Genomic DNA, 8,496 nt, shown 5'->3' on the forward strand with positions numbered 1-8,496 from the left:
TTAATAAAGGTAATGACATTGAGACTTGTAAAAACATGCATGTAAAATACAAACAAGATTAACTACATCGTATGATTTGTTACACCGGTACGTTCAGAATAATGGTTATGGGCTTACTATACATGTTAACTTCATGGTCAAATGTGTGTGTGAAATATAGGCCTTGGATCTAATAGTTGTTTGTGACCAGCACAACTTTAACGGGGGGTCATTACATGACGTACATCATTAGTAGCGTGGGCCACCCGAGGTCAGACTCGGTCAGGCTACTAGTGTTATGGACAGTAGCATACAATATCTGGGGCACCAGTATTATATTACAGGTCCCTCGGGACAGCGCCAACCCTGTTGAGAATGGGTAATATCTCGGGTAGACCATACTATTGAACTATCACTGTTACTCATGATTATAAGCATGTATTATATCTATATCATACTTGGATAACTATCATGACTAAACTGTCCCATTCTTTACCAAACAGATTTCATCACTAAAATGGCGTGGGTATTATGTGCATTAACTTTCACTAAGTCATTGGACTTACCCCCTTTATTTTTATGTCTTCCCCCTCCATTATATACAATTGCGCAGTCTAGCTAATCTAGAGGAGGATGCCTACGGACCGGACTTGCGTGGTGGTGCAGGATTTGATTAGGATTGTGTTTCAAGATCTGGACCTGGTATGGCTAAAATCGATGTGGGATGATGGATGAACCACACGGACAGACATGATAGAGATTGTCATCTTTCGGGCAATACTCAAACTTAGGATTTGATCTTTTATCTTGTTGCAAGACAATTATATTATGGTTCTGAAATATGTTTATTCTGATGAAGTGTCTGTTGACCGATACATTTGGTGACTTATTTATATTATGAGGTGTTATAATTATTCTGGTGTATGAATTTTGTGGTTGTTTAGTTACTGCTTTCCTTTTCCCTAAAGTAACAAAGTCTTCCACTGAATTCTCTCGTTTAGGAGAGGTTAAGAACTCTGAGTTCTATCCCGCAAGGGATAGGGCTAGGAGACGAACCATGGGGTCAATTACCAGTTAATTGGTATTCCCATCAGAGTCGATATATAAGGCCCTATCAAATAGCAAACTAGCTTAAGATCACAAAAACCCTTACTTCACCCATTCTGGATACTTTTCAAGTGTTCTAGCTTATGGCTATTGTTAAGTACCAAAATATTCATATTTTATCCATTAATTTACACTTTTTAATTTCTTAGTCTTGTTATGTTGTGCTATTTTATTTCATTTTTGTGTTTTCTGTGTTTTTGTAGGTCTGGAAGAAAATAAAGCGTTTTCAGAAAAGTTTCGAGCTTAAAGGGCAAATTGGAAAGACCTAGAAGATATAATTAAGCTTAACCAATCATAATAGAGGACATATATGATGTGGTTAAGTTTAATCAAATAAAGGAAATGATTAAATCGAAATTTCTCTAATTTGAGTCAAATTTGGATTCTGCATATGTCTCGGTATTTTGATTATAACTTCCAACTCAAGTATCTAATTGAGATGACTCTAGAGGCAATGGAAAGATAACTCAAAATTATACAAATCATTGTGAAATAGCATTTTCCTAATTCAAACTTCTGCTATGCCAAAATCATCCTGCAATAAAAGAACACAAATCTGGACAAATCCTATTCCGATTTGTACTAGGATTACTTCCTAATTGGACTAGGAGGCTGGACTCCGAATTTTCTAGAATTACTAGGGCTTCTAGGACTCTCCTAAGCCCTATAAATAGACCTCTAAGCCTCACAATTTAATATACAATTTAGGAGACACAATTCCATATACAACCTTGGGGAGAGGAATTGGAGGCTCGTTTTCGGTTTCTTCTTTTCCTTTTCTTTCTAGTTTTCTTTTAATTATGTGTAACTAATACTTTAGTAGGGCTAGATTGAAGCCCTAATTATGTTTATTTAATATTTCAGTATTGGCGCATTTGTGATAATCATATTGTGGTGCTTAACTTAATTAATTCATGTTTTATTGAATTCCTCGTATGTGTGTGATTGGCCATTATATGCATATGGTATGGATTAGTTATTTAAGTCAATTTGGATGATCGAGTCCTGAGCTTAATAGAGTGATAAGAGAATTCCTCACGGGTTCTTGGATTAATCAACATGGGGAACCGGGAGTAGACACCCATGCCCTAGGTCTTATGTGTTTGTCGATTTTCACAGATTTATGCTTTCTTAAAGAATAACTTATTAGATACCCATGCTAAATCCTTTAAGAAAAAAAAAAGAATTAAAGTAGACACACATGCCTAATTTGTTACTTAGGAAAATCAATAGCTTAAGAAGTAGACACGCATACCCATAAGTTGGCAAACTTTAAGTATTCATAATATGATTAAAGTACTGACATATTGTTATATTATTTGAGCATGATTAGTGGTGGATATCAAAGCCCCACCTTTTATTTATCTTTATTTCCTTTCAATATATCAATATTAATTTCGTGACAAAGTTGATATTTTAATAAATTCTAAGCAAAATCAACAATCCTTATGAGAACGATCTCGTACTTGCACCCTATACTACTATTTTGACCTTGTGCACTTGCGAGTTAAAACGTAGCAAATATTATCTATTAATTTAGGTAGGATTTGACACAAGTAGTTTTTGGCGCCGTTGCTGAGGAATGGAATTTTTTTTTTCCTTAGTCTATTTTTGTTTTAATTTAGTTTTCTATTTTTTGTTTTTCCATAGTTCCTGTTCTGCTTACGGAGGTGCACTCGAGCTCCCATTCCAGGGCGATCGGGCGCACCAGTGCAATCGAGGGCATTAACAAGTGCGATCGATCGCACATCCGGACAGCAGCACTTCAACTGTTTTAATTACACATCTGATTTTTTTTTTTCATTTCCTTTCATGCAAGGTCATTCGAGTCTGCATCTTCATAACTTTTATTTTTAATTTTGTTTTTATTTCCCTTTTAATTTTAACTTCTTTTTGTTTTATTTTTGTTTTCACACATGTGTGGAGACATTTCGACACCCCATGAACTATGTTCATTTTGCCATGACCCTTATCACCATGTTAGAGAATGTCTTTCAACAAGACAATTTTCTAACTATTCTTATGGGCATATGAACACATCATTCTCTAGACCGGGGAATGACAGCTATTTTGATTCCTGTAACCCGTCATGGAGCCAACAGTTCAATCTCTCGTGACAAGCTCAAGCTCCTGGAATTCATGCTTCACAATTTCATGGACTGCAACATCAATCATATTCGCAGTTCTATGATCATTCATATTCGTCTATATTAGCCACAATAGCAATATCAGGCTAAACCACCTCCTCATAGGTCTTTGAAGAGTTGCTAGAGAATATTAGAGTGTTGATCAAAAGTACAGAACAAATGACTAAGAGAACACGGCAAGACATTGAGGAGATAAAGGCCCATCGCAAACAGAAAGGTGATATTCTCAAAGAAGAAGAAGAATAAGCATACCAAGAGGAGCCATCTTCCACCTATTGGCCTCCACACTACCAAGAAGAGGAGCCATCTCCACAGTTCTATGGTCAATCATATTCTGGTCTTAGCCCTAGTCTGAGGCAATCCATTTTTAAGATAGAAGCTCAAGAAGAGGTGTCATCTCCCATATATGATTATTCATATTCCTCTCCACATCAGCAATATCAAGAATAACCACCTCCTTTAAAGAGTTTTGCCTTAGAAAAGTGTATGCTACCTTTAAAAAGGAGCATACTGCCTATAAAGAAGAGATGTCAGCTTTTCATTGCCACAGTAAGGCCTAGATTCAGTTGCTGCAATCCACAATGGCCAAGACAGAGGTTCACTTCAAGCAAATATCAGAAATCCTCAAAGAAAAAGCACTCCAAAATCAATTGGTGGCCAATTATAGTGGAAACTACATGGAGGATGAGTGCACCTACTATCAAGAGCAAGCTGTCACATTGAGGAGCGAAAAATGGTTGAAAGTAAAGAGCAAGAGGGGAAGGAGGAGTAATTTGAGGTTCCACAAGAACCACATCGGGAAAAAGAAGAGAGCACTGAATATTCTTCAACGTTAGCTCTTCTCCCTTAAACACCAAGAGGCCATGAGAGAAGTCTGTCAAAGCTGCCAAGTGAGCAAATTGAGGACATCAAGATAGAAAAGCTCCTTGAGCTTTCTTCTTATTTTATTCCAACTCATGATTCCTCACCGGGATGAGAAACTGTTTAAGAAAACTCAGAGTGGTCCACTCCGATCTACAGACAATTGGGATCCCCCTGCTAGAGGAAAAATTCATTCTCTGTGGTGCAAGAGAAGAAAAGATTGGTGCTTCAAGTTTAAGAGGAAGGCAACAGTCTGGCTGAAAACGTTAAACTTAGCGCTCATGAGAGGCACCCCAAAGCATATCCTTTTTATTTCTTTGTTTGTTTTTATTTCATTTTTATTTTACTTTTACTGTTATTTTGTTTTTGTTTTCCTTTGTTACTTTAGTGTTTTGTTTTGCAGGGACAAGTGTGCTTTAGTTCAAGTTTGAGGGTGTGATATGAGCCAAGCTATTCCAAACAGTTCATCCATCTCCCAAGTAAGATATTTCCATTTTATACACACATTGGAGACAATGTATAATTTAAGTTTGGGGGTATGGGAGACACTTTACACACACTTTATCCCATTTTTGAAAAATGTTCATGTTCATGTTTGTCTTAAAATTTTGATTGATCCGGAAAAATTATGATTTAATTTCATTAGTGAGCTTAAAATTTTGAACACATGATCTGTTGATAGAGTTTTTCAGTTTGGTTATTTGCTTTAAGCAGTTGAGAATTCACATGTTTGATCTGATCTTACACAAGCACTTTAGCACATAATTTGTGGGGTATGATATGAAAGTCTGATATGTATGTTTTGATGTCTTGGGTAAAAATTGGATGACTTATTAGATGATATATATATCATCTAATAACTGGAAGTAGTGAGGTTACTCAAAAGCAGAAAAGATTACAAGCAGTAGGATGGTTGCAGAGGGATTTCAGGTGTTTAGGCTGAAAGCTTCTGCCTTACAATGAAGGGGACTTGTCCTTTTATAGACAGAGTCCAACGGGTAAATAAAATTACATCAAAAAATTTAACAGTAAAAGTAAATACTGTAGTGTCGGCATGCACTGTAGTGTAACTGTAGCAATCACTGTAATGAACGATAAACGGTACCACGAAGGGCAAATGAATTGTAAATGGTGCCACGGAGGGCAAATGAACTATAACTGCCAAATGTCAACGGTATCACGGAGGGCAAATGATTTGAACAGTACCACAGAGGGCAAATGATTTGAACAGTACCACAGAGGGCAAATGATTTGAACGAACGGTGCCACAGAGGGCAAATGAACTGTAAACGGTGCCATTGAGGAGGGCAAATGAACTATAAATCTTCAATTCCTGGATAATAATTATTGGGACTGTCATGGGGAAAACCAGAATTCTCATACCATTCTCGCATGGGGTTAAATGAAGCCTTAGAAGATGCATCAAATTTTTGTCTTCATCAGATTTTTTATCTTCATCAGAACTGGAGCTGTCATCGAGAGACTTGAGTAACTTAACTCTTGCTTTGAATGATATTCATATTCTTAAAGTACTAACTTTGAATGTACTAACCGCTGGTTATGATATGGAAGAAGGTAGCAGACCTCTTGCTATCATCTACCGAATTTATTATAAATTGTTGAAAACCAATCTAAATCCTCAGGGTATTATTAAGAATTCTGGTAGCTCTACTGTTCTGATCCAAGAGCCAATCGTTGGGAAGATCAATCTCTTCCCATCGAATCATTCTAGGAGTTCTTGGACCTCTTGCCTCATTAATAAAAGAAGAAGAAAAATGATCATTGATAAGCTTTTCACTAAGTAATTGGACCTCTTGCCTCATTAAACATTAAGTGTTCACATCAAAAGGTGAAGAATTTTGATTTGGTTAATGTCATGGTTAGTTTGGTTTCGTAGATTTTTTAACTCGAGTTAGTAAGTCCTTAGGGGTATCTTTACACCTAATGCCCTAAAACCATTTGGTTTAGGAGTCATTGGCCTTATACTCGCTACATGGATCAATTAAAAAGCTTAAGGGAACCAAATATTGCACAGCCTGACAAAAAAAAAAAAAAAACTGCCATTGTTGTTCATTCTGATGGGAATTTCAATGAACTTTTAGATATTGAGACATTGCACCTTGGAATTACTTGGAAGCTTCATATTTTTGTGCTAGTTCACTTTACATTATTTCAAATTTGTGATGGCTTAGCCTGCCTTTTTTTTTGAAAAAATTCTAATTCATTGTGAAGATGGAGTTTGCCTTTTTAAACTTGTCAATGAATGAAAATCATGGTTTTTGGTGACACTTGAATTTTGGATAACATGAATTTTGCATAATGTTTGTGGGTAACATTTCTTGAAAAATCTCACGAGACTTCACTCGTCCTCTAGGGAACGTCTAGAGGTTTAAAAGGCGTGTTGTATACGCTAAATGTAATCTTACATCCCACGAAATATAGATTTTTTTTTTTCCATTTAGTTTTTAGTTTTGTATTGCTAAGAAACTACCAATATGTAAGTTTGGGGGTAACGTTCGAGCTTGAGAGTGAATGCTTGGTCAGAGGCCAGAATGCATGCAAAGCTCTTATCTTCAAATCATTACGTAACACTTCCTATCTAAGACCTTTAATTAATGCATGCAAATATAACAAACCATAATAGCATACAACACTAAGCAAACATGAGATGTCTTTAAAACGTTTGAAAACCCTTTACTTTTTTTAAAGAGGATGATAACATAAACTCATCATAGTATCTTAAGACTTGTAAAGAGTATGAAAATCATAAGAATAACATAAAAACCAAGTAGAACCAAAAAAAAAATTACCTTAGAGATGGCAAACCAAAGTCTCCTCGTTTTCTCTCTAAAATCTCTTCTCATTCTAGGATAAGGGTTTCTGATGTAGGAGTGGAGTTCAGGGTGAGAAGGAGGGGGTATTTATAGTTGGAGGGGCGTGCCTTGGTCTGAAAAGATGGAGAATGGATTAAAATTGCTTTTTAGATTGTCACCGAAGGCTCAGTACTTATGTACGAACATTTGGTGTTCTAGTACACAGTGATTTTAGGGCTGCAGGTTGAATGTTCAGCCAGTGCCCAATAGTTACAATTTGGTCAGCGAACGTTCACCCAGGGACTTGGGCGAACGTTCGCACTAAGGGTTGGGTTCGAACATTGGATAGTCTCCCAGCGAATGTTTAGTCAGAGGCTGATTTTGGTCTTTTTGGCTATTTTTCAAATAAAAGGTTTTCCACAAAAATGGTAGCACTTTATGGTTATAATTAAAACTCTTTAAGATTAATGAGGTGTTTATCTATTTTAAAAATAAGCAGTTGTTTTTAATAAATTATTTTCTTAAGGTTGGTATTTTGGGGGCATTACAGTGTTGTTGGTATATGAGAGTATGCGCCAATATCCGAGGCACCAGTATTATATATGAGTCTTTCGAGACAACGCCAACCCTATCAAAAAGAGGTTAAATGCTTAGATAAACTGTTGTGCAAATTTATTTAACTCGCAAGTGTACGAATCAATTGCAGTTTAATGGATTGCAAGTGCGAGGTCGATCCCACAGAGAATTATATTTTTGAAAGAGCAATTTATATTTAAACTAATTAAATCCTAATCTAGTTCCAAAAGGGTTTTGATTTTTGAGTTTTGAAAATTAAAGGATAAACATAAACTAAATAAAATAAGTAAATCTAAGGATAAAGGTACTAAGGTTTGGGAATTCACACTCACCAAATCATAACAACATACTTTATGTTCATCAATATTAATCCAAAGTTCTCACAAATTAAATCATAGATATGTTTTACTATACTTCAAAGAATTAATCAAAACCATCCCATGTATCCATTCATTGACCAAATCACAAAAGGAATCCAAATTAAATTGAAACACCAGATGTATCCGTAGAACAAATCACAAAGGATATCCAATTTTTATGAGTTAAAAGCCAAGCAATCAATCATATGAAATTATCTCAAATCATCACATGTATCCTTGAATCACAAGAGATATCCAAGAATCACTCCATACAATTGATTAGAAGTAAAACAATTGAAATATAAAACCCAATAAAATCATAATAATAAAAACTTACATAAAAGTATTGATGTTCTTCATCGGTGAGGCTTCATCCCCAACCTTAGTTGGGAATTTAGCTCCACATAAAAATAAAATCTAAACCTAAACCTAAAGAAAAACTAAACTAAAGAGAGAAAAGATGTGAAATTTTGTTCTCCAAACTTGAGTCTCTTTCTTGAATGCAAAGAGGTCTATTTATAGGCTTAGGACAGTCATAGAAGCCCTAGTAAACCTAGATAATTCGGAGGATTGTCTTCCAGTCCAAATAGAAGTCTGAAATCGGAATAGGATTCATCCAGATATGTGTCCTTTTATTGTGGGGTGATTTTGGCA

This window comes from Corylus avellana, chromosome ca7, assembly GCF_901000735.1.
Source record: "Corylus avellana chromosome ca7, CavTom2PMs-1.0".
In the NCBI taxonomy this organism is placed as follows: domain Eukaryota; kingdom Viridiplantae; phylum Streptophyta; class Magnoliopsida; order Fagales; family Betulaceae; genus Corylus; species Corylus avellana.